General features: G+C 44.2%; 1 long non-coding RNA gene and 1 pseudogene across 1 annotated transcript; both read right to left on the reverse strand.

Annotated features, from left to right (window-relative positions):
* Positions 1–12,806, reverse strand: part of LOC119770099 — a 15,267-nt pseudogene extending 2,461 nt beyond the window's left edge.
* Positions 1,444–2,051, reverse strand: LOC119766564. The gene is made up of 3 exons (XR_005276984.1): positions 1,939–2,051; positions 1,815–1,885; positions 1,444–1,757 (listed from the first exon to the last, which is right to left on the reverse strand). It is a non-coding gene; the product is annotated as an uncharacterized LOC119766564 (long non-coding RNA).
* Positions 12,807–24,330: the final 11,524 nt, after the last annotated feature.

Below are 24,330 nucleotides of genomic sequence, written 5' to 3' on the forward strand. Positions count from 1 at the left end.
GATCTTTTCTATCATCCAGGGAACATTCCGGAACCACGACGCGGAATCTTTTAAAGAATCGGGTCACGAACATCGGCTCAATATTCGTTACCTGCACGAACTCCTCGACCTCGCTCATTGGGGCAACCACGAGTTAACCGATCGGCCTTCTCCCGCAGCTCCACGACCTTTGACCTTTTGGCTGACAAAATCTGGTCGGTTCGCGGAGTTTCTCCATCGTTTTGCATCAGGCAGCTGGTCCTTTTCCGGCTTTGGATCCGCTAAGTTTTGGTCCTCCAGCTGCTAGACTTCTGTGAACGCTTCTTCCTGATGGGCAGCGGCCGCCACAGCAACCGGACACTCAAAAGCAAAGTAATCCACTTTAACGACCCCCGGGTCTTTTGTGGTCTCTGTTGCAAGTTTCTGCTCATTTCTAGGCGTCCGAAGGTTATATGTGGTGAGTCACTCAAAACCTCTTTTACGCAAATGGACCGACGTTTTACTTCCCCATCCGATAGAAGGCCAGGAGGATAAGGTGGGAATCGAACCCGCGCCCCATAGCAACTTAGGGATCGGCAGCCGAAGCCGCTAACCACCGCGCCACGAGGCCCTCGCCGATTCCAAATCAACTGGAGGTAGTTTCCTGAAGGTTCCTTCGCCGGTTGCCGACGGCCTCGACGTCGTACTGGGGCGTACTTGGGGCAGCTCGTCAACGAAGTCTGAAAGAATAAGTTGTCGTTAGTTAGGTTAGGTTTTAAATCATCAAGAGAGCATTTGGGTAATTCTCTACCAACTCACACGAAATCGGGAAAAGTTGCCCCGACCCCTCTTCGATTTGCGTGAAACTTTGTCCTAAGGGAACTTTTGTCCCTGATCACGAATTCGAGGTCCGTTTTTGATATCTCGTGACGGAGGGGCGGTGACCCTTCCATTTTGAACATGCGAAAAAGAGGTGTTTTTCAATAATTTGCAGCCTGAAACGGTGATGAGATAGAAATTTGGTGTCAAAGGGACTTTATGTAAAATTAGACGCCCGATTTGATGGCGTACTCAGAATTCCGAAAAAAAACGTATTTTTCATCGAAAAAAACACTAAAAAAGTTTTAAAAATTCTCCCATTTTCCGTTACTCGACTGTAAAAAATTTTGGAACATGTCACTTTATGGGAAATTTAATGTACTTTTCGAATCTACATTGTCCCAGAAGGGTCATTTTTTCATTTAGAACAAAATTTTTTATTTTAAAATTTCGTGTTTTTTCTAACTTTGCAGGGTTGTTTTTTAGAGTGTAACAATGTTGTACAAAGTTGTAGAGCAGACAATTACAAAAATTTTGATATATAGACATAAGGGGTTTGCTTATAAACATCACAAGTTATCGCGATTTTACGAAAAAAAGTTTTGAAAAAGTTACTTTTTGCGTTTCTCTTTGTTTCGTCGTCCGTGTCTGTCGCGGGTGACCATGAACGGCCATGATCGATGACGACCAACTTTTTTAAAACTTTTTTTTCGTAAGGGGGCGGACAAAGTCGTCAATACACTATCAGTACATTAACATAAACGGTTAAAGTATTGATATTTCGTCAATATATTGACGAAATCCCACCGTTATTACTTTACCTTGATTGCCCGAACTGTCATAATATTTACAAAGAAAACTTAACCACATTTTTGAATCTTTCTGGTTTTGGCGAGCAGTCTTGTCGAAAAAGAAAAACAGATTTTCTCTACTTCACCGACGTTTCGGCCTTTATTTTGAGGCCTTCTTCAGGGGGTTTACTAAAAATGTCAAGCTTTTACAATTTGTGTGTGTTTGGTTGTGTTTTGTGTACTTACTAGTTGTCTGTTTCTTGTCAAAAATGTTTTAGTCCTATTGTTAAACTGTCCTTTACGTTTGCTGCACATCACTGTTTAAAGAATTAATTTAATATTGTTTTGTAAACTATTGTGAAATACTAACATGTTTGTCCAAATAAATTGATGTAAAACAACATTCAACTGCTGGGTCACTTTGTACTGTACAACGTCCAATTGCTAACTGTCAGGTGGATTGGTTCAGTTGTGATTGTGTTGTGTGTTTTGTGGTTTTGTTTTGTAAGTACACAAAACACAACCAAACACACACAAATTGTAAAAGCTTGACATTTTTAGTAAACCCCTGAAGAAGGCCTCAAAATAAAGGCCGAAACGTCGATGAAGTAGAGAAAATCTGTTTTTCTTTTTCGACAAGACTGCTCGCCAAAACCAGAAAGATTAAAAATAATCAATCGTTGCGAACCCGGATCAAAACACATTTTTTGAATTTTTAAAAAAATGCGTGAACAACGTTTGAAATAATGGACCAGCGATTGGACCAACTCGGAGAACCCACGAATGCCGACCGACGTCGGTGCTGGACCGAGGAATGGTCGCCACACCGCATAGCCGATCTTTTTCTAGCAGACGATCTGTGTCTCGTGGCACGGGCACTCGACGGTCGTACTCCGGGAAGAACCCGGTCGGCGTTGACATTTTCGGCTTTGTAGTCTAAAGGACGGAGGCAAACACCAAGCACTTTTTCCTTTTTCGTCACCGGAATGTTGAAGGATTACATTCAGCTGCTGTAGGATGGAAATTGGTCTCTCCCGGTCACCAAAATACAACCCTAGATACAACCTAATTATTTGTTTACATTTGAGTGCGAAATACGGTTGATTCCGTGGTGGAACAAAAGCTGCTGTCTTCTGCAACAAGCAAATGCAAAATGCCGATTTGCAGTGAACGGATCTAGCCACGTTCCATCCAACAAAGCAGAAATGAAAAAAACATCAGATTTCGTCATTGTCTTTATTTCTACACTGCAATAGACATGTTATTCTATTCGTAATGAAAGAACTTTGTCCGGGAACTGAACACGGTAATCCCTCCCTCCCCCATTCCCCAGACAATAGTCTCTTTGGTCATAAAATGGCAAAATGTAGTTAAAATCTTTTTAAGATCTGCTAGAAGAATCTGTTCATCTCGGGCAATGGGAATTTCTCGACCATCAATTGATTATACTTTTCTTGTTGAATGAGATTCGCCTAAGTATTTTAGATGGCCATTAGTAATGCAATTTCTTCGGTTCTCCGTGACAGAACGATTCGCGGTCACTCAGTCATCAACCACGATGGAGGAACAAACCTGTACTCGGCCAACTCTTCCTTCTGCTTGCAATACCGGACACACCGGTGAACTATTTTCCAGAGCTGCAGGAGGAAGAGTTCGCTGTTCTTGTCCAGGAATGTTCGAAAATAAGCCGGAACATGCCGGAATCGTAATCAAATGCGTGTACCGTTCGCCAACTCCTTTTGTTTTCAAATTTAGTTGTGATCCGCCCAAAAATAGCTTTGTTGTTTACCATCTGTCACCTCAAGGTTGAAAATACACGGTGGGAATGCTTACTTCAATTTTCGTTAAAGTATTGACCAGTATATTGATTTCAGCGTCAATAGATTAACGAAAAGTAAAAACTTTGACTCTGTACACCCCCTAAAATCTTACCAATTTTACGCAAGAAACGGACGAACTTGATTCGACAAGCCCAAAATTAACCGTCCTTCACCGTCGTGACGTGGTTTTTGACACTTTGCACTCACACAACCATCGCAAAGCCGTTTCGGCGAATCGCGGCGAAATATCACCGAGGTTCCACCGTACACCACCGTACGCCCTTGTTCAAAAATGGTTAAACGGAATCGAAACGGAGTCCATCCGGAGATTCCGTTTAGAAAATTTCGAAGCAATTTTCGAAGCGGAATTCGAAGCGGAATGAACCCGTCAAGCGGAGAACGGTTTGATTGGGCACTTTTAGCCGGTTTGCGACATCTACACGCTTACCAGGGAACTCAAATTTGAGTGGATCCAATCAAAACGGCGCAAAGCGTAGTCAAAAAAAAATTTGACATCGAGTACCCGAACTTAATTTTAACATGGTGAAGCCGATGTCAAATTTGACATGCGTTGGGTACCGGGAAAATATTCCAGGAAAGTAGAAAAACGGTTCCGGGGGACGGATGTCGGTTTGGAATGGTAGTGAAACGGATTTTATTCGAAAAAATATTTTATTAAGTTATCATTTTCATCTTTATAATTTTCAGCGTTTGGTGAAACGGTTCCGGCGCCTCTAACATGTAATCATTGTTCCGTCGGAGGATTGCCCGGGACATCTTTTCACTGCACGTGAGCGCTTTTCGAGCCGAGGATCATGTTTGGCGGAATTCGACGGAATTGACTACGAGTGGACGAGGACAAGAGAGTGACACTTGCCAGCGGCCGGATGACGATGCTTTTGTAGGGCGAATCGCCGGGAACGATCTGCCAGTGGTGAAAATCGGACGGCTTGGCATTAAGTGTGCGTTCGCAGGTCGGTTTCGAAGCCGAACAAGCCGAACGAATCGATGGCGGGGTTGAATGCTTTGATGATGTAGTGATGTAGAGGTGGAATCGGGGAAGGGTGCGTCCTGGGTGACGTGGCCACGTCGCCGGACGGGGACGGTTTACATGGAGAAAACCAATCGGCGGGGGCTTACGCTTTGACGAAGAGGTACGGTTCCATGAGACGGGGTGTGGCCATGAGGAAGGCTGTGTAGGCGATCCGGCGGGCGGTTCCTGGGCGATGACGACGTCGTGGATTTTGTACTTTTGACGTTCCGGATAGGTTCCTCGCAGAGTGGTCCATCGCGCGTGCCTCACTGGAAGCCTTTTTTCCACTTCGAAGGGCAGCGTGTCGTTGACGAGGATGTTTGTTTCTGGTGTTGACCGGGCCGATCGTGCCGCGGTCAGATCACAGTCATAGTTGAGCTGCAAGAACGCGCCGAGCTTCTTCTTGTTCTAACCGATGCAAACCGATTCGTTCTTGATGTCCTCGGCCAGGCCCTTCTCCAGCGGTTCCGCAATCATCGTAATCTTGTACTTTTTGTTGGGCGTCTCGGCGAAACACGATTTGGTCTCAACGACACTCACGCAAAAGGCCACCATCAGTTCGGCCATTTTGATGTCGTTCTCGGAGTATATCTTGCGCAGGTCGCATCTCGTTTTGATGGCGATCTTGGTGATAGACTGGGTGTTAAACTTGAGCAGCCGGAAGATACACACATCCTCACTTGGTGATGGTCGTGGTTTTGAGGATACACTGGTCGGTTCCCTCGATGAGAATTCCCGGCTTGGACGCGGTTCAACTCGACCTTGTAATGCGCCTCGTAGATCCACAACCTCCCGACCTGCAGCGTTCGGGAAATTCCTCGTCAACGAGCAGCGAGTAATTAAAAGTAATATTAAATTTATTGATGTAGGTGTTCCACAAGGCTCGGTTCTTGGACCATTATTTTTCATAATTTACTTAAATGATTTAGCATTCCTATCTCTTAAAGGTAAATTGAAACTTTTTGCTGACGATTCTTCTTTTCTGTATAATAACAAGTCTGCTTCCGTAAATGATAAAAACTTGCACGATGATCTCAAAACTCTTGTTGAATATTTTCGAATAAGGCTTTCTAGGCCCAGTGAAAAAAATATAATTAAACTCAAAAATGACGAACTCCTCGTCACAGTGTCCTGATGCAAACAAAGATCGAGCTGTAGCTGTCACAGCCCTGCGAAGTATGTTGGCTGACATATCGGGCAGTCAGTCAAAAAACCCAGCTAGAAGTCGCCTGACAAAAATTTTTTGCTAGAAAGAGATAGGAAACCTGATGCAAACAAACGTCCAGCTCATGGCTTTCTACCTAAGGTACTCGCGATTGAGTGTGTAGTAGTGCGGTTGTCAAAATCGCTATCTCTGACTCTCTCACTCCACTGACATTGACATTGTTTATGTTTTGGTTTTCCTGGCACGGTCCTTTGTTCTTTTGTTATTGTTTTGGGTTTTAGTGGCACGGAGTCATGCACTCACACTAATGCAAAGCAAGATGACGAGTACCTTTGATATACAGCCTTGCGTCCAGCTGTCATGTAAACATACTTTGAATGTGTTGGTAAATTTCTGACTAGAAAGCCTTATTAACAAATTAACTTTGAATATTAATAAATCAAATATAATAAATATTAAAAACTCTAATCGTTCCATTCCAAACAGATTGACACTAACAAAAACAGTTTTCCTGATGTTAAAGTCATAGATGAATGCAAATATCTTGGAATTATCTTAGATAACAGACTTAATTGGTCACCTTATATAAATTCATTATTACTAAAGCTTAACAAAATAACTGGAATCATTTATAAAATCAAACATAAATTACCTTTAAGCGTCCTTTTGTTAATATATCATTCATTGTTTAGCTCTCATCTTTCGTATATAACTGCTGTTTGGGGTAACGCATGTAACATTCTTATTAACAAAGTTCAAATTGCTCAGAACAAATTCTTAAGAATAATCTTTAACTTGCCAATCCGTAGTCATTCCGTTGATTTGTACACTAAATTCAAAAATATTTATCCTGTAAGAGGCATTTGCATCATTCAATCATGCTGTTTTATTTATTCATGTTTAGCAAATCAAACTCATAGTAATACAAAATTTGAACCCTCCACTCATAATCATTTTACAAGAAACCACGATTCATTACAGCGTCCCAATGTTTCAACTTTAGCTGGCGAACGAAGTATTACGTTTAAAGGTGCTCAATTGTATAACTTTTTTTCAAACAAGTTTGGTGATTGCTTAAGCCTATCTATTTTCAAAAAACAGCTAACCAATTTCCTGTCTGAACCGGCTATCCTAGAGAAACTTCTCAAAACCTACGATTTCCATATATAATAATTTCTTTTTTTTTCTTTTTTCTTGCTTCCATTTCGTAACTGAATTGAACTGATACTGTTGCTCTGCTTGTTCTTTTTTATCCTTGAATTATTTGATCCTGCTTTGCCTTTTCTTTCTTTTATTCCTTTTCAGATGATTCAGCCAGGAGTGTAGGAGTCCAGCTCAACCGAGCTCCTCGCGAAGATGGAGCTCTGGATCCAGCCGTGTTATTTGTATTTTGCAGGGGGGCGACATCTATATCTCACTACAGGCAGCTCGCCCGCAGCCAACACAAGTTGTCAACTTCGGCACCAGAACAAAAGGGAAATGTCAACTTCGGCTCCAGCACAAAAGAACAGCTGTTCGTTACGGAACCAAAACAAAGCAACTGCGCACTGTAAAAAAAAGTGCAAAACTGCAGGAATAAAATGGAAATAAAGTAATTATTGTTTCTATGTAAAATGTTACCGCAATGTACGTTTAAGAGTTAGTGTATGTATGTGTGATTTTATCATTTTTGCAAAATAAACTACTAAAGTTGGGATTATTAAGCACACATCGGGCCGATGACCTCATTTAAAGTTGTACTTTTATCACATGAAACGTTTAACTAAACTACTGTGTAATTTGACTTTTACTAAAGTAATTCTTATAACAAAAATTGAATTATAACAAAAAAAGAAATATTTTTGTTTTCACTGTGCGCAGTTTGCGCGCGTTATCAATCTCAATCACCCAAGATGGCTGCCGTTAGCATCCCCCTGGTATTTTGTCACTCATGTATTTATGTTTTGTATTATGTGTTTACAAAAAGAAGTAGGTTTTTGGTGCCACTGCTTTGGTGGCTTTTCCTGCCTTAAAAAAAAGTAAAAATAAAAATAAGTAAGAGTAGTTCGCACTCAGCACTCGAACCTCCTGTTAGGCGTGCAACGTCCCGTTTATAATCAGCGCCAACATCTTGAAGAGAAATGAGAAATCATCAACTAAAAATTTCCGAAAATAGGAAAACTGATCGTTGGAAATCCAAAGAAAAAAACCATTCAATCCTAAAACTATATAATTCATAAATTATTAAATCCCAAAAAAAATAATATATTTATACATGGAGTTTAAATTTACAAAAAAAAACTATATTTTTAGCTAGGTTTTAAGTTATTATATCATTCAATCCTCATATTCAAACGTCTCAAAATTCCTAAATTCTTGAAATCGTTTATATTCTTAAATTCTTTAATTCCTTTAAATTTAGTTCTTTAAATTCTGAAAATTTGTTTAATTTCTTTGAATAACTTATTTTTTTTTGAATTCTTTAAAATCTATAAATTGTTTCAATTTGTAAATGCTATACATTATTTCAATTTATTAATTTCTTAACATTATTTTTGCAATTCCGTCGTGATACTACTTACTTTTCCTGTCATTCTTGAACGACGAAACAGCCTACTTTTCTGTACCAAAAATAACAGAATCGAATAGTAACTTTTTCAAAAAAAAAATGCTGAAAAGTTCTACTTTTCAGCACTGAAATGGATGCTGAAAAATTGAACTTTTCAGCACTTGTTAGGAAAAGTTATACTTTTCAACATTTTTTTGATTTGAACGATTCATTGACTCAATTCATGGACATTTGTCCTATAATTCTGTCCAAAGGGTGTTTTTCGGAATTGCAAAAAACGTTGTATGGAACTCGTTGCAAAACTTGATTTTTCATCACTAGTCGTATTTATCTAACTCGGTGAACCTCGTTAGATAAATGTACGACTCGTGCTGAAAAAATCCTCTTTTTGCAACTTGTTGCATAAACTACTATTAAATAGTTCTTTAATGTCTTTTGATTCTTTAAAGTATTTCAATTCATTAAAGTACCATCATCAGGGGTAACATTGGATCTGGGGCTGAGATTGGGTCAAACAAAAATGCTGAAATTTGTATACAGTAAATACAAAGAGACGAGTTGTTCCTTTTAATTCCGCTATATATTTTAATATCTTGACAGATACGTATTTCGTCTACTACTTGCAGACTTCATCAGTGTTCTGTTCTCGACTGAAGGTTCATCGCTGGTGTATCCATATTTGTAGTTACTGTAGGTACTACCTCCTCGTTCTTCTTTTGTGCCTGTATAGGTAACAGCTTAAACAGCCACGTTGAGCCGTTACCTGAATCCTTGTTGAGTAAACGTTTGTTGCCTGCCTTGAAGATTTCCAAACTTTCAGCGACAGCCAGCTTCGATGGGTTAGTGATGTGTCTTAAGATGACCGCGTCGCTAGCTGTGATGTTATGTTTTTCCTCGATGATGTGTTCGGTTACTGCTTACTTCAAAATGGGGGACAAATCCTTTCCGTTTTTCCTCCATGGCAATTTTGACATATGACATTTGACATTTGACAGCAGAGCCACTGCGAAGAGCAGCAGTAGAATTCGACTACAGGATAACACGCCCATTACGACAAAAACTGGCTAAATTTGGCATCGATTTAGTGTTCAGCAGTAGAAACAGCCAGTTGGAATACATCTTAGGTTCAACGAAAGACCCCATACCGACTTTAGGCAAACCCGGCATCTACGAGGTATCCTGCGGCCACTGTGATATGAGCTACATTGGACAAACTAAGAGATTGCTGCAAACCAGGTTGGATGAGCATATACACACATATGTCAAAATTGCCATGGAGGAAAAACGGAAAGGATTTGTCCCCCATTTCAAGTCAGCAGTAACCGAACACATCATCGAGGAAAAACATAACATCACAGCTAGCGACGCGGTCATCTTAAGACACATCACTAACCCATCGAAGCTGGCTGTCGCTGAAAGTTTGGAAATCTTCAAGGCAGGCAACAAACGTTTACTCAACAAGGATTCAGGTAACGGCTCAACGTGGCTGTTTAAGCTGTTACCTATACAGGCACAAAAGAAGAACGAGGAGGTAGTACCTACAGTAACTACAAATATGGATACACCAGCGATGAACCTTCAGTCGAGAACAGAACACTGATGAAGTCTGCAAGTAGTAGACGAAATACGTATCTGTCAAGATATTAAAATATATAGCGGAATTAAAAGGAACAACTCGTCTCTTTGTATTCACAGTAAACGTCAAAAAACCTAAACAAACCGAAATGACCGAGGGTTAATGGATGCAAGATCATGATCAATAAATAAAAAAAAAACATTTTTCAAATCTATATTCAATTTCAAGTCACAAAAGTAAGCTTTGCAAATGAATTTCATTAACTTTAATTTTTATATTTCATCAGGAAAATATTATGCATTGGTTGTCCCCTCGTTATTTTTCGTTCAGCCCAGTTAGCGAGCAGCATTCGGTGACTGGGCTACGTTCTCAGCCCAGTTACCGAACAATCACTGTATTCCAATCTCACCCCCAGACGCAATGTCACCCCTGATGACGGTATTTCAATTCTCTAAAGTCTTTTAATTCTTGAAATTTTTAAATTCTAAAAAATCTTCAAATTCTATAAATCTATTGAATTCTTTGAGTTCTTAAAATACTTTAAATTCTTTACAATATATAAATTCATAACAGTATTTAAATCCTTTAAATTCTCTAAAATCTTTAAATTCTTTTGAAATATTTTAAAATTCATTAAATTTTTATTAGGACATTAAATTCTTTTAAGTCTTTAATTTCTTTTAAGTCTTTAAATTCTAAAGTTCTGAAATTCCTAAATCCTTTCATTCTAGAGCGTTCAATTTCCCGTGCCGGGAAAAATTTCCAGGATTTCCCGGATAAAAATATTCCGTTTCCGGGAAATATGTAAATTTCCAGGAATTCCCGAAATACATGCGGAAGTACCTACATAACCTGATTTGATTTATTTTTTCATGAATTCATATATTCTGAAGTCCTGAAATTCTTAAATTCTTGAATTTCATAATTCTTAAACTCTTGAATTTTATAATTCTTAAATCCTTTAAATATTGAATTCTTAAATTTCTAAAAATTCTTCATTAAAATTCTTATATTCTTGAATTCTTAAATTCATAAATTCTTATATTCTAAGTTCATAAATTTTTAAATTCCTAAGTTCTTAAATTCTTTAATTTTTGAATTTTCAAACCATAAAAATTCGAAAAAAAAATAAATAATATAAATCTTAATTCTCAAATTCTAAATTACTTATATTTTTAAATTCAGAAATTCTAAATTTCTTATATTTTTAAATTCTGAAATTCTTAAGTTCATAAATTCTGCAAATCTTAAATTTTTTAATTCTTAAATTCTAAATTTCGAGATTTTGATTTCCTTGATGACAATTCAATTCCTGGCGGGGGTGCGGTTCAACTCGACCTTATAACGAACCTCGTAGATCCACAACTGCCCAACTTGCAGCGTACGGGAATCCACGGACGAAGGGAATTTTCCTCTTCCACCAGCGAGACGTTCTGACCCACCACTCGAACTAACTGCCCAGCGTGCAACGTCCCGCTCAATCTGCGCCAACACCTGGAAGAACGTTCAATCCTCCTTTGGGTATCTTTGAGCTGTACACCATCAACTGCGTGTTCTGGTCACAGTTCAGCATGTCCTGGTTTATTCCACTCTCCTTCACCCCCATGCCAATGTGGTCAATCTAGCTGTGAGCGTTGTCCAGCGACGATTGAAAATGTTCACAAATCACAAATGAACCGATTACAAATCAACCTCAACAGCTCGGTCAGCGTGTCCGCCAACGTCGTGTCCACATCCCCGACAACCTGCGCAAACCTCGGCGCAAACAGCTTGTAAAGCGGCTCCAAAATGAACTCCACAATGCTCCTCTGCGCCGAACTGTGCGGCGGCTTATTCTTAAACTTCCAGCTCTTATTGTGGAAGTACATACATATCCCCCAACAACTTCCGTGCTAACTCACCCGCACTCACCCCAGCATAAGCGTCCGTGTACAACTTACCAAACGACTTCTTCGTGAAGCAAATTCCTTTGCTCTTCATGTCCGGCAGCACCAGCGTAATCGGCTTCGCCTCAATACTAACACCCCCTTTTGCTCCCTAAAAAACGCGTGTCCTTGTACCGCAGGTTCTGCGTGTGCGTCTGTCGCACCAAACAGTCCTCGAACGTCGTCTTCCCGCGGTGCAAGTGCCGAATCAATTCCGTTAGGCGCCTGACGCTTGTGGATCGTGGTCAGCGATACCGCGAACGGAACCTTGATCGGTTCGATCAGCTTAGTTAATGACAAGTGGCAAGTAGCATAGAGTAGTCTTACGTTACCAAACTTCAGCAGCGTGGGGAGCACGTTGATCAGCACGTTCCGCAGCGTTAACAAGAAGCTTTTCTGCACGAGCTCCCGCCAGACCAATATTCCTGAACAGCATGCGGTCCGGAAGTCAGCCTTTGGTTCCCGTTTCTCCTTCGTCTTCACCCCACCTGGATGGCCTTCCGCTGCTTTGAATTTCCATCGATGGAGCAGTTTCTCCTATACAAAAAAATATATACAACATGGCTAAATATCCGTCCAGCGGTGGCCCGATTTCGCCTGCAAAAACTGCGAAGAAAAAAATCCTATCAAAGAAATCCGTCCACCGGTGAATCGATTCCGCCTGCAAAAACTGCGAAGAATTCCGTCAACCGATGGACCAAACCGATAAAATCCGTCCACTGGTGGCGAATTCCGTCTACTGAAGAAATTGCAAAATAATTCGCCTATCGGTGAATTGATTATTCTTGACCACCTCTTGGAAGAAAACCTCATCTCTCACCTGTAGAATCCAAAACTCCGGGTGCTAAAAATGCTTGTTGGCGCAGTCCCCCGGGGGAGAGGGTCGTGGGGCATCGTTCCCCCTCGCCTTGTCGGCGTCGATTCCAATTGGATCACTGCAGATGACAGTCCCGAAATAGATTAAAAATAGAATTTCCAACTATCAACAGAAAAGCTTAAACTTACCAGAAACTCTTTTGCAACGAAAAAATCGGCTATGTCCCGAAACTGTCACATTCAACTGAAAACTTTATCCAACTAAGTCGCCAAGCAAAACGAAGTTCAGTTCAGTGATCTCAAATTTGACAATTAAAATCAAAACAAACTCATCTCAAATTTGACATCGCTGAACCGAACTTCATTTTGATTGAACGAACTTAAAAATTGAGTTCCCCCAGTAAGCGTGTATCTCAAAATTGAGGTCGCCTGGTTAGCGTGCACGCTTACCAGACGGTCGCAATTTTGAGATCAATGTCGCAAAAGGAGTTCGCTTATGCCATCTCAATTTTGAGATCAGTTTTTTTTGTTTATATTCGCAATTTTGAGTTGGTGGATGTGAACTCATTTTTGCGATGACACTTAACTGTTTTTTTTTACATTCTGGACTTAGCAACAAGGTGAACGGAAGCTGTACAGCGAGTCGGAGCTGTGGGCCATTTACCGAGAATACAGAGTTCGCTTGAGCCAGTGCAAGACACCCGAGGAACAGATTGATGTGATCGCACACTTGCTGACACATGGCACGAGGAAATGATCATCTAATTCAGTTACGGTTTTTTTTAATTATTATTATTTATTTTTTGTTGTTCTTTTGATCCTCGGTCCTAACCTGGTCTTAGCACCTAAAAGGACCTAATAAAAATAAGTTGTGAAGAAAAAAAAAATACATTCTGGACTTAGTCGAATTTACAATTTTCATTCTGACGGTCGGGAGTGTTTGTTAAACTGCGCAACGTAGCGGATAAATTTCAAAAAAAGCATCCCCGGAGAAGGCGAAGAAGATTGGAACAGGAAGATAACCTTCCTTGTAAAGGAAACGATAGACAAGGAAGTGGCAAAAGAGTTTTCACCGGTCAAACCTGCGGAGCTGTAACTTTTTCTGCAGATTCAATCAACGGAACATCTCTCTCCTCATCCACCGTTTCCTCCACATTCATGGTTACCTTCCCGTTCTGATCTTTCCGGTTTTTCCCAGGATCTTCCCTTGTTTTTTTTTAACTTTCTTTCAGGTTCTTAAGACGGGAAGCTGTAGCCGAAGAACAGCAACAGATCATTCAGTGGAACCTATTACCGAAACTGCAACGGAGCGGGTGTTAAGGAATTTGGAACATTCCGGTTGGCAAAGGATTTTGGGCGATTTCCCTGCCGCTGTCATGAGCTGGATTATAGGTTGGAGGAACTATCGGCGAGGTACGTCGGATTGAGCTTCCCGTTGACGACGATTTCGGACGGTCGAGGCCGGCAGGGCCAGCTCATCCGGCAGCGGAAGCCGGAGCCGGAACAGATGGAGAAGGAGGGAACGGCACTGTTGTTCATTTGGTGACTGGTCAAAGTACCACAATAAAGTAAGTACTGGTTGGGCGGAACTGTTCTGGAAAACTCAAGTTAAAATCATGTCATATTTCCGCAGATTCCGGTGAAACGACGGATCTGGCCATATTAAATGAGAAGGCTGCTGAAGAACTCAAGTCTGCGGCATCGCTCAAGGGCGGAGGTGGCGAGGAGACCACTAACACTCCGGAAGCTGTCCCAATTGAGAAGGACGACCTACTGATCGACACCTCGTCACCCTCAAAAATGACAGCCAGCGCCACCACCACCAAGAAAACCAGCGATGGCAGTTTGGCGGCCACAAACGACGTTGACAGACCATGACACGCTCAGCCAAACGGCGCCATTCCGAGGACGAAGAGCTTGAGCCGTCGAGCAAGAAGATTCACGTCTAAGACAATGCCAAGAAGCTGGAAACGGTGACCGCCGAAGAGAAGAAAGAAGATCCTGTTGTGGAGGAGGCGAAGTCGGATGAAAAGAAGGCAGAGGTCGCCGTTAAATCTAAGGAAAAGTCGGATGAAAAGACGGACGAGGTTCGGTAAGTAATTCTTGGCAATGTTTGATATTTTTGTCAGGATAATAATGGGTTTTTCTTAACGATTTTAGGGATCCTGTCGAGGAAGCTAAACAGGAGCCAGCTGCTTCAACGGAAAAGGTCGAACCAGTTGTCGTCGAGTCTGAGAAAGAGACCAAACCCGAGCCAATTCCAGCTTGTAACCGTCACCCTGTCGCAACTCAAATGAACTGGTAACTCATTCCAAAAACACAAACCCAAAAGAACTGCGCCATCTCTTTCTCATAAAGGGAAACTGCTGAGTGCTCCGCGCACGTGCACCGGAGTGCCATTTCAAATTCACTCTGCTAGATCTCATTTATGGCCTTGAGGGACGAATCAAGATTTGCGAAAATGGGCATAGGAAAATCCTTCCCGTGTACTGGCAAATAATTGCAACGTACACCCTCGTTGTGTATGTGCTGGGATCGCCCAATTGAATGATAGGGACCAGAACGAGAGAGAACTAATCGGCAATCGGGTCCCACACATGTGTGGTTAGACGGCGATTTTGCTAAGATCCAATGATCTTCGGGAGTTGCGAACGATTCGAGTAAAGCTCACCGACCGGTTTAGTCCCACTCGAGGGCCACTAGCAAGTGATTAGATTACCCGCCATTTTGTGATCTAAAGTGTGAGCACGTGTGACTTAGTAGTCCAAAGTTTTAAGTTTAGTGCGAAATCCGTTGTGCTTCAACGTTTCCCTTCGGGAAAGTGCGATACTGCCTGAAGAAGGTGCTCACCTGAAGAGTAGTTGGAAGGCTAGAGCGGAGCCAATCACGGTACCAGGTAGAATCCAAACGAGTTTGGTCACTCGGGGCTCGTTAGTCTCGCCTAGACCGGCATTCTGCTGTTGTGCGCTGGTTAGGAGATTGTCAGGTCTAAAAACCCACCGTTCAACGTGGGTTTTTGTCTGGGAGCGCCCAGCGCCGCTGAACCGAGCTGAAAGCTGTCGAGAATCCTCGGAAACAGCGTGGTGTGCGCCGTACGTTGTCTGGAGACGACGAAAAGGCGTCGTAGTAGCGTCGTACGTCCATTTTGCGCGTCCACGTGGCCGACCGAGTGTCACCTGGCCGCCATCTTGAGTGATTACCGAACTGTGGCTCCATTTCCGGTGAACTAAGCCCCTCATCCGTGTGTGCAACGCCGTACACGCCGAACAGTGCGCCTCACGTCACCTCGTGCCAGTTCGGAAGTGGGAAACCGGTTGGTTTCAGCGCTGTACGTCACCAAAGCGCTTCAACAAGATCTGCCATTCATCCCTTGGCAGCCATTTTGGTGAGCGACCCCCAACTACCGCTCATTTCCCGGAAAATGCCAGCCCCTTCGGTCACTCTTGGGAAAAACAGAGCGCATCGAGAGCGTGAACCCTTCCTCTGCCGCTCACGCGACGCCAGTGCCCGGAAGTCGAGAGTTCTCCCCGCGGAAAGGTTGAGAACTACGAGAGCCAGCGTCTGACGCCGGCAAGTGTTTTTGCGGTCCACACCGCGAGCCCGGACACATCAACCACATCAACGAAAGCGCCGCTGTGACACCTAGCGGCCGATAGCGCAACCCGATCGATAGCGTAAAGCCGACCCGAGCAGAAAGCGCGCGTCCACGTGCGACCTCAGCCCGCGCGCGTGGTGTTCCTGTACCGTTCCTGACCATTTCCTGAAGCGTAAGTGCGTGGCCACACCGAAGCCGTTCCTGCCCTCGCCACCCGCATCTAAACCAAGGTCAGATCTGATAATTTTTCAAGGGGCTGGAAACTCTAATATTACTTAGGAATACTAAGTATACTAACGATATTCCAGTATACTTGTTAGTATACTAACCGAAAAGCAATAAACTGTCAGTATACTAAGATACTCTCAGTATATTGGTAAGTATACTGGCGATATGTAAAGGAAATAATAAGTATACTAACATATATTTTGATATACTGGTCAACATAATAATTATAGCTCTAAGAGTTTCCATCCCCTTGTAATTTTTAAGAACGATTTTGAGCTCAATAACTGTCCCTAGCGTAGAAGTGACGTCACGATTTTGTTAAGCTGAAAATATAGGGTTTAAGTTTAAACGCAGCTAATTGGCTTGTCAATTGAGTTAGTTAGTCTGCAGGGGTTAAATTGGGGAGCGTCTTTACTTGGGTGTGGGGATTTACTACTTAATACATCAGATCGCACCACCAATTGCCGTCGAGTTCTTTCTTTTTCAACAATAAAGCGTAATTTACCTAAATTTGTACTTGATTCGTCACTTGGGACCTGCTAGTTGAGATTCGGTATTTGAGTTCGAAAACAACCCGCCCTGAACTGGAGCCTCTTGCCGGGCCAGTTAATCAGCTTCAGCAGTCTTCCTTTTAGGGAGTGGCGCGACGCCTAGAGCGTCAAAGCTGCTGTTCGCCGAAGGAACAAAGAAAGCCGTTTCAAATTGGCGCCCAACGTGGGGCTCAAACAAATTGGTTGATTTATTTAATTTTCATTCATTAATTATAATAATTGTTAGAGCCAAAGCTTACATTGGTATCATTAGTTAATTTGAGTTCGGTTTGGGGAAATTTAGTTGGATTTTCCTGAAAACTTTTGGTGAGCTTAAGCTCTAACGTTCCGTGACAAAACAGTACTCTACCAATAGTTTGAAACAGTTATTTTCTATCCATAAACATTGATCCAAATCGCTAAGCCAAGAAAAGGCGCTCATATAGTTGGTAAGTCTCTTTAGTTGGTTCGAGACTTATCTTTTGTTTTGTTAGTTGGTTAGTTTTTGGAAAAATATTTTTCAGTAAACAAAGTTTGTTTTGTTCAGAGTTAATTGCTTTATTCTGTCATACGCGTGTTCCGATAAGTTAATTGTTGTGAATTCGTTTCGGTTTGTAATTTTTTTTTGGACTGAAGTGAAATGGAGAAGTTAAGGATCAGAGCTGATGAATTGCGGGAAGATGAAGTGGAGTACGAAGTGGAACTACGATGTGGTCCGTACGGGCGGCGGAGTATTGATGAAGGAAGACAAATCTTGCGAAACTGGCTTCGAACGGAACATGACAACGATGACGAGTACCCTACGAATCGGACCATGGCGGATGAGTACTGGTTGGTGCTCAAAGCTCTACAGGAGATTGAAGAGAACTTACGCGCAGGACGAACAGCGAGGTGCAAATCTCGTCTGATTCACTACTATCGACGACTGTGGCGTTGTAAGGCTAACTACCAGTCGGAGTCGCTAAACAAAATCATGCTGATGGACCAAGCACAAAATCTCATGGTGAAGTACTTCCAGGAGGACCTGAGTGCACTGTACCTTCCAGATCAACAAAGGAGCGATCCAGTCGAGTCGCAGATTGAAGACTCCAGCGAGCGTGTGCAAACTACCAGCGACGTCACTTGGTTTCCGACTGTTCCCGTGACTATTGCCACGACGGCGAGAGCCCCAGAAGTTCAGACGACGGAAACGGTTAGCGTTGCCTCGTTGAGGCCAAGCCTGACTTCTGCGCCAGCTCCAAATGCGGTTGTGGCTCAACCAGTTGAGTCCCAGCAGAGCAGCATAATTGATGAACCCTTCAGTTTATTGGAGATCGAGACCCCGGAAGCTGAGGCCCGACGGCTGGACCTAGCCAAGCGAATTATCTCGCAGCCACAGCCGAGTCTTGATCCCTATCGTCCGCTTGCTGATTATCGGAACGCGACGCAGACAACGGTGAACCAATCTCGTCAGAACGCAGAAACACATGTGACCTCTTCCGCAGGACACAGGGGTAATCCGTGGAACGTCGTTGCGCCGGTCTTGCCAACAACATCGGAACAACCGAGTACAATGCCACCTTCCAGCACTCGGCGATCCTTGAGTCCACCACTGTCGCGGCTTGCCAACCTGCCGCTCCCGAATATTAACAGCCCTTGGCAAGGTCCCACGAATTCAACTGAGGTAGCTCGTGGATCAACACTGTTTCCAGGACCACTTTTGACCGAACCAGGAAGAAACGTGCAGACCGATCCCTTGTACAAGAAGACGACTCAACAGGACCCCAATCCGATGGACTTCGTGCATCGCTCGGAAATCGAAGATTACGTAAAATCTTATGTTGGAAACTTCCTCAACCAGCAGGCCAACCGTCCCATCGTGCGAGACACCATCGTCAACGATCTGGCAAGACAAATTGCTAACGTAGGCCTTCACGACCAGGAAGTGTCGCACATCGACCATCCGGGACGTCACGTAACACCTGTCGGAGCGACTGACCAGTTACCAAGAACAAACAGCAATTGGGCAGAAGGCTTGCAACCGAGTATGGGAGCCCATTCGACACCGACACGGATCGATGGTCAGCGGAACTGGATGCCCGGTTCCGAGTTCCCGATGCACAATCCGAGCCTCTACGGTTGTCAGAACAGGGGTTCTTCAGGGTTTTCATTCGGAACGGTGCCGCGAAGTCAACCGCAGAGCTACCAGGTTCAAAGTTACCAGTATCCGTTGCCGAAGCATCATCCACCGGTGACTAGCAGTGGAAATCCCGGACTAGGTTCTCAGCTCCCTCCTCCAGAGAATTTTCCGCAGGTGTCTCGGCGTGGTTTCCAGTCTCCACACATGGGACCAGTTCCTGAAGCGTAAGTGCGTGGCCACACCGAAGCCGTTCCTGCCCTCGCCGCCCGCATCTAAACCAAGGTCAGATCTGATAATTTTTAAGAACGATTTTGAGCTCAATAACTGTCCCTAGCGTAGAAGTGACGTCACGATTTTGTTAAGCTGAAAATATAGGGTTTAAGTTTAAACGCAGCTAATTGGCTTGTCAATTGAGTTAGTTAGTCTGCAGGGGTTAAATTGGGGAGCGTCTTTACTTGGGTGTGGGGATTTACTACTTAATACATCAGATCGTACCACCAATTGCCGTCGAGTTCTTTCTTTTTCAACAATAAAGCGTAATTTACCTAAATTTGTACTTGATTCGTCACTTGGGTGGGATGGGTCTCGTGGCGCAGGGGTAGCGGCTTCGGCTGCCGATCCCGATGATGCTATGAGACGCGGGTTCGATTCCCGCCTTATCCACTGAGCTTCTATCGGATGGTGAAGTAAAACGTCGGTCCCGGTTTCTCCTGTCTCGTCAGAGGCGCTGGAGCAGAAATCCCACGTTAGAGGAAGGCCATGCCCCGGGGGGCGTAGTGCCAATAGTTTCGTTTTTTCGTCACTTGGGACCTGCTAGTTGAGATTCGGTATTTGAGTTCGAAAACAACCCGCCCTGAACTGGAGCCTCTTGCCGGGCCAGTTAATCAGCTTCAGCAGTCTTCCTTTTAGGGAGTGGCGCGACGCCTAGAGCGTCAAAGCTGCTGTTCGCCGAAGGAACAAAGAAAGCCGTTACAAGCTGAAGACAAAGCCGAAGACAAAGAACCGAAATCTGAGTCGGAATCCCAGCCAGAGGAACAACCCACGACGCCGTCATCAGTTCCTCAGAAGCCTGCTGCCGAGCCGGAAAAGGTTTTTACACACCGGAGGCAGCCGCCCCAGCGCCAACTCCGGCCTAACCGCAGGCCGACGAAGCGAAGTTGTGCCAGTTGTGGAGGCGTCCACGGCCGTCGAAGTTTCCGAGACTCCCTGTGCCAAGAAGGAGGACTATCAGTGCTGGAGTGGAGGAGGAGGAGAAAAAGGAGTACTCCCGAAAGAAGTTCCAGCAGCTGAACCAGAGAAGGCCTCCGCCACGGAAGAAGATGAGCAAATGGAGGTACACTCCGTGGCCGTCGCGCCGTCTCAGAGCAAATCCGACGGAGATGTTACGGAAGGCATGAACACAAGCAGCGAGGAACTGATCAAAACTCTTGCTAAGGAGGAAAATGCAGCTGAGAAGTTGGAAAATGTCATCGATAGCGCGAGTGAAACGAACAACACAACCACGACGGTGTCGACCCTGGTAAAAAAAATGTGGACGCCGAGGAAGTGCCGCCGGCGCCGGCCGCCGATGAGTCCAAGGTGCTGGACGACAGCATCGAATGTTCACTGCCCACGTCCAGTTCAGACAAAATTGCCGACCGGTTAAAGCAGCGGTTGGTTTTGATCTCGAACGGAAGCAGCACACCGAACGCGGCCGTCAGCTCGAGCAACGTGTACAACTTGACCCCGATCCAAAACCAGTTCGAAATCAACTCGGAGACCCTAAGAAGGATGCTCCCGAAACGAGCAAGAAATCGGCTGCCTCGTCGGTGAAAGAAGAAAGCAGTCTTTGGAATCGTCGGAGGTCAATTCGTGTACAGGTTTGTTGCACCGGGTGGGGGATTAGCTTGCAGGGAAGTGTTATTTAATGAATACTATTCTCTTACTGTTTCCTCGGCGCTGAACATCGCAGAGGAGACCAACCTGTACGCCAGCAACGCCCGCAAATTCAACGGAATCTCCTCCACGGAAGGATCCGAGCTAGACGATAAATCCTGCCGTGCAGACGCCAACATATATGACGACCACTGCAGCCTCGACCACAACGACAACCACCGCCGCCAACGAAATTGACCCCACCCAGACACTGACTTCCGAGGATCCGCTGTACGAGGTCAGCGTATGGTTCGACGGAGCAGAGTTGTAGTTCTTGTCGGTGGAGAAGGTGATCGAGTACAAGCTGGCAGCGCCCGGTTTGGCCGGGTCCACCCAAGATCTGAACGGAATTGACTCGTCAAAGCAGTTTTCCAACGGTAGCGTGGGAAGTCTTGGCCCGTTCCAGCTGCCTTCGGCGAGACCGGCCGCCGAATTACACTCGAGCGCAACGGACAGTTCGGGGACAATCTCCAGCCAGTCGAAGGCACCACTATCCAAGGTTAAGCACACCGTCCGGGGGGCCAAGGCGCTGGCATCGTTGATGATCGAGGAATTCACCAAGATCAAGCGGGCGCTCAGCAAGAATGATAAGCTATCGAACGCGGAACTGGACCAAAGCAGTTCCAACGCGAAGAAGCCCAAAACAGCCACCAAAAAGAGTGGTCGAGGACAGAAGCGAACCCGCACCGAGTCCGAAGCCGAAGAAGACTCCAAGTCGAAGCAAGCCTCCTCAAAGAGCACCAAGAAGCAGAAACCGGACACACCCGTACCTGCCGAGCCGGAACCGCCAGTGAACCAGGACGAACCAGGACGATCGTCGGCCAAGCCATACACGCGCTCATCTACGAGGCCGGTTTCGTCGACGATGTCAAGCGGAACGAAACCACCAACGAAGTGTCGTACGTCAGTGTCTTGCGAACCTTCGAGGTGAACGGACACTAGAGCTGCGGTATTTTTTACTACCTAAGCTCAGAGTTATTTAAAAAAATTCACAGTCTTTTTAAAGATTACCAGAGTTATTTTCCCAAATTTTAAACAGTCTTTTCAAGACTAACCCCACCTGAAATTTTGTTGTATTTTACAAACGAAGCCATCTTTTTAAGAGAACTTTGCTTGCAAAATGCGTCAAAACAAAGGTAAACGCAAATCTTTTGAAGATTTGGTCGTTACATCGGTGAAGCGTTTGAACGCTAAATCGGCTAACGGAAACAGAAAAAGAAAACAGCCTCATCCGAGGTCTGATTCTGATTCTGAAAGTGAGGTCAATCCTCCAATTCCATTGGCAAACAGTTTCGGTGTTTTATCCGAAACTGTTGACAAGGATCCTTCTCCTCGTACTGAGCCTTCTGCCGTCGAGAAACGAGTAAAGGCTCCGCCAATTGTAGTGACTTCCGTCTCCGATTTGGCAAGCTTTCGAACGCAACTGAAGAATTGCAAGGAAACTTGCAATTTGAAGGTTTCGTTCCAGCTTGGTCGAAGAGGAGAATGTCGCTTGTTGACGGAATCTTTACAAGATCACCAAACTTTTGTTGGTTATTTGAAAAACCACAAACACAATTTCTACACGTATGAGACCAAGAATGCTCGTCCATTCAAGGCGGTCCTGAAAGGCCTCTCCAACGACTTGTCGGTGGATGAGATCATAAACGAACTTAATACCCCGTTCGCACGGGCGAGTTATAGCCGGTTATAAGACCAAAAGTGGTTATAACTCTTAAAACCGGCTATAACTTTGGTTTTGCCCATACAACGATCTGTCAAATTAAAACTGGTTTTAAAAGTTATAACTAAGTTAAAACTCATAGTAGCCTTTGCAAACACTTGCAAAACATCCGACATTGACAGAAACAAAAAAAAAATATTTTTCTGTTTCTTCGTTTCGCGTCCCAATTTCACGGATCGGACGGATCACCGTGAAAAAAATAACCGAAATCTGGAACAAAAGGAGAACAACTAATCACCGAGGTTATGGCTTTGCCAAATGAAGCCGCAAGGAACACAGGATTTTTATTTTAACAGTTGGAGTAATTGAAACTGATCATTTTTAATTTGCAGTTGAAACAATATTGCACTCCCCTGGCCGGAAACGCTCGGCATGCGCTCAGGTGGGAAAACATCTCCGGAACCACCTCCAGCCGTCTCGCTTCACCCAGGCTCATTGAGCTGTAGTCGAATCTATAACGGTTCTCGCGTCTCGCGTCACTTCAGTTCACCGGGCAAATGGTTGATCAAAAACTGATCCAGCAAATCATCAGTTTCTCCACCTCCAAACCGGCTCTGTAAACTATCAAAGAACACACACACTCCTTGCCAATCTATCACCGGAAATCACCCACAAGTTGTGGGTCACAACACACCCACTGGCTTCAGATTGCCAAATTGTGGCTGTAAAGAGTGGAGCTCGATCATGTGTTTTGTATGGCTCCAGATTGTCCGTCAGCTGTCCTAAAAGCTACAAGAGACTGTGGATAGCTTAAAACCTAGCATGAAGGTCACATGGAGATATTTTGATTCCTTAACTGTTCCGTAAAGAAAGCAGGGCTGTGAGCTAATTCATATATTTCACGTGAGTTACGAGTACCTAACCAAAAATGCTGACTTTTGTTCGGCGGACAAACTCAAATCGCAACGATCTATGCTCATAAGTTGCAACGTAGGGGAGGATCAGCACATGTCGCGATCGTCGATCTGGGAAGGTGGAAGCGTGGCTAGTACTTGTCCCAAGCGAGCGTTATAAATTTAATTTCGCTGTTACAGCCGGTACGATTGTCAAACACTGCCCTCTGAGAATCAATAATCGAAGGTATTTTAGGCAACCTAGTCATGATTCCGAGCATTCATGACATCGATGGCATAGCGAAATCGACAAGACTCGAAATGAAATGGCCATATCAATACGATTGGCCAAATTAACATGGCGGTATCGGCTACTTGTTTAAGCGGTGTACGCACTTCGGAAGGAACCGGTCAAGAAAAAATCAAATGGGCAGCAGCGGCAGCGCAAGCAAGTCAGATAGGGTGAAAAAAGCCCCAAGAAATCGCTCCCTCTCCTTTATTCTGCTGCCCGTAAATCTGATTCTTGACCCCTTTCCTTCCGATCTGCATACTAGCCTTTAAGCCTGATTTTGAGTAACGCCAATTGAGTCGAGTTTGCGACCGGTTTGTTGAATCTCCTAGATGGCAAGCGCAAAGCCCCAGACACACGTCCAAAATGCGCAATCCCATCCATTTCCGACCGGGGATACCATTCCGACAACCATATATTAGCCTCAGAGCACTGGACTTCATACTAATGGAGAGACCCCACTCGGCACACCCGGATTAGCGGATGCTGGGGCTGACGATTAGTCAAAGAGGGAAGACGCTTGCCCGTCGGAACCAGCAACGCCCGTTGGTCGTCCATAAACCGGCACCGCCAGCTGGGTTTGCCCGTCGGCTAGAACATGGGACGAGAAGTGGATCAATCCACTGCGAGACTTCAAATATATGTACC

The sequence above is a fragment of the Culex quinquefasciatus genome, chromosome 1 (assembly GCF_015732765.1).
Source record: "Culex quinquefasciatus strain JHB chromosome 1, VPISU_Cqui_1.0_pri_paternal, whole genome shotgun sequence".
In the NCBI taxonomy this organism is placed as follows: domain Eukaryota; kingdom Metazoa; phylum Arthropoda; class Insecta; order Diptera; family Culicidae; genus Culex; species Culex quinquefasciatus.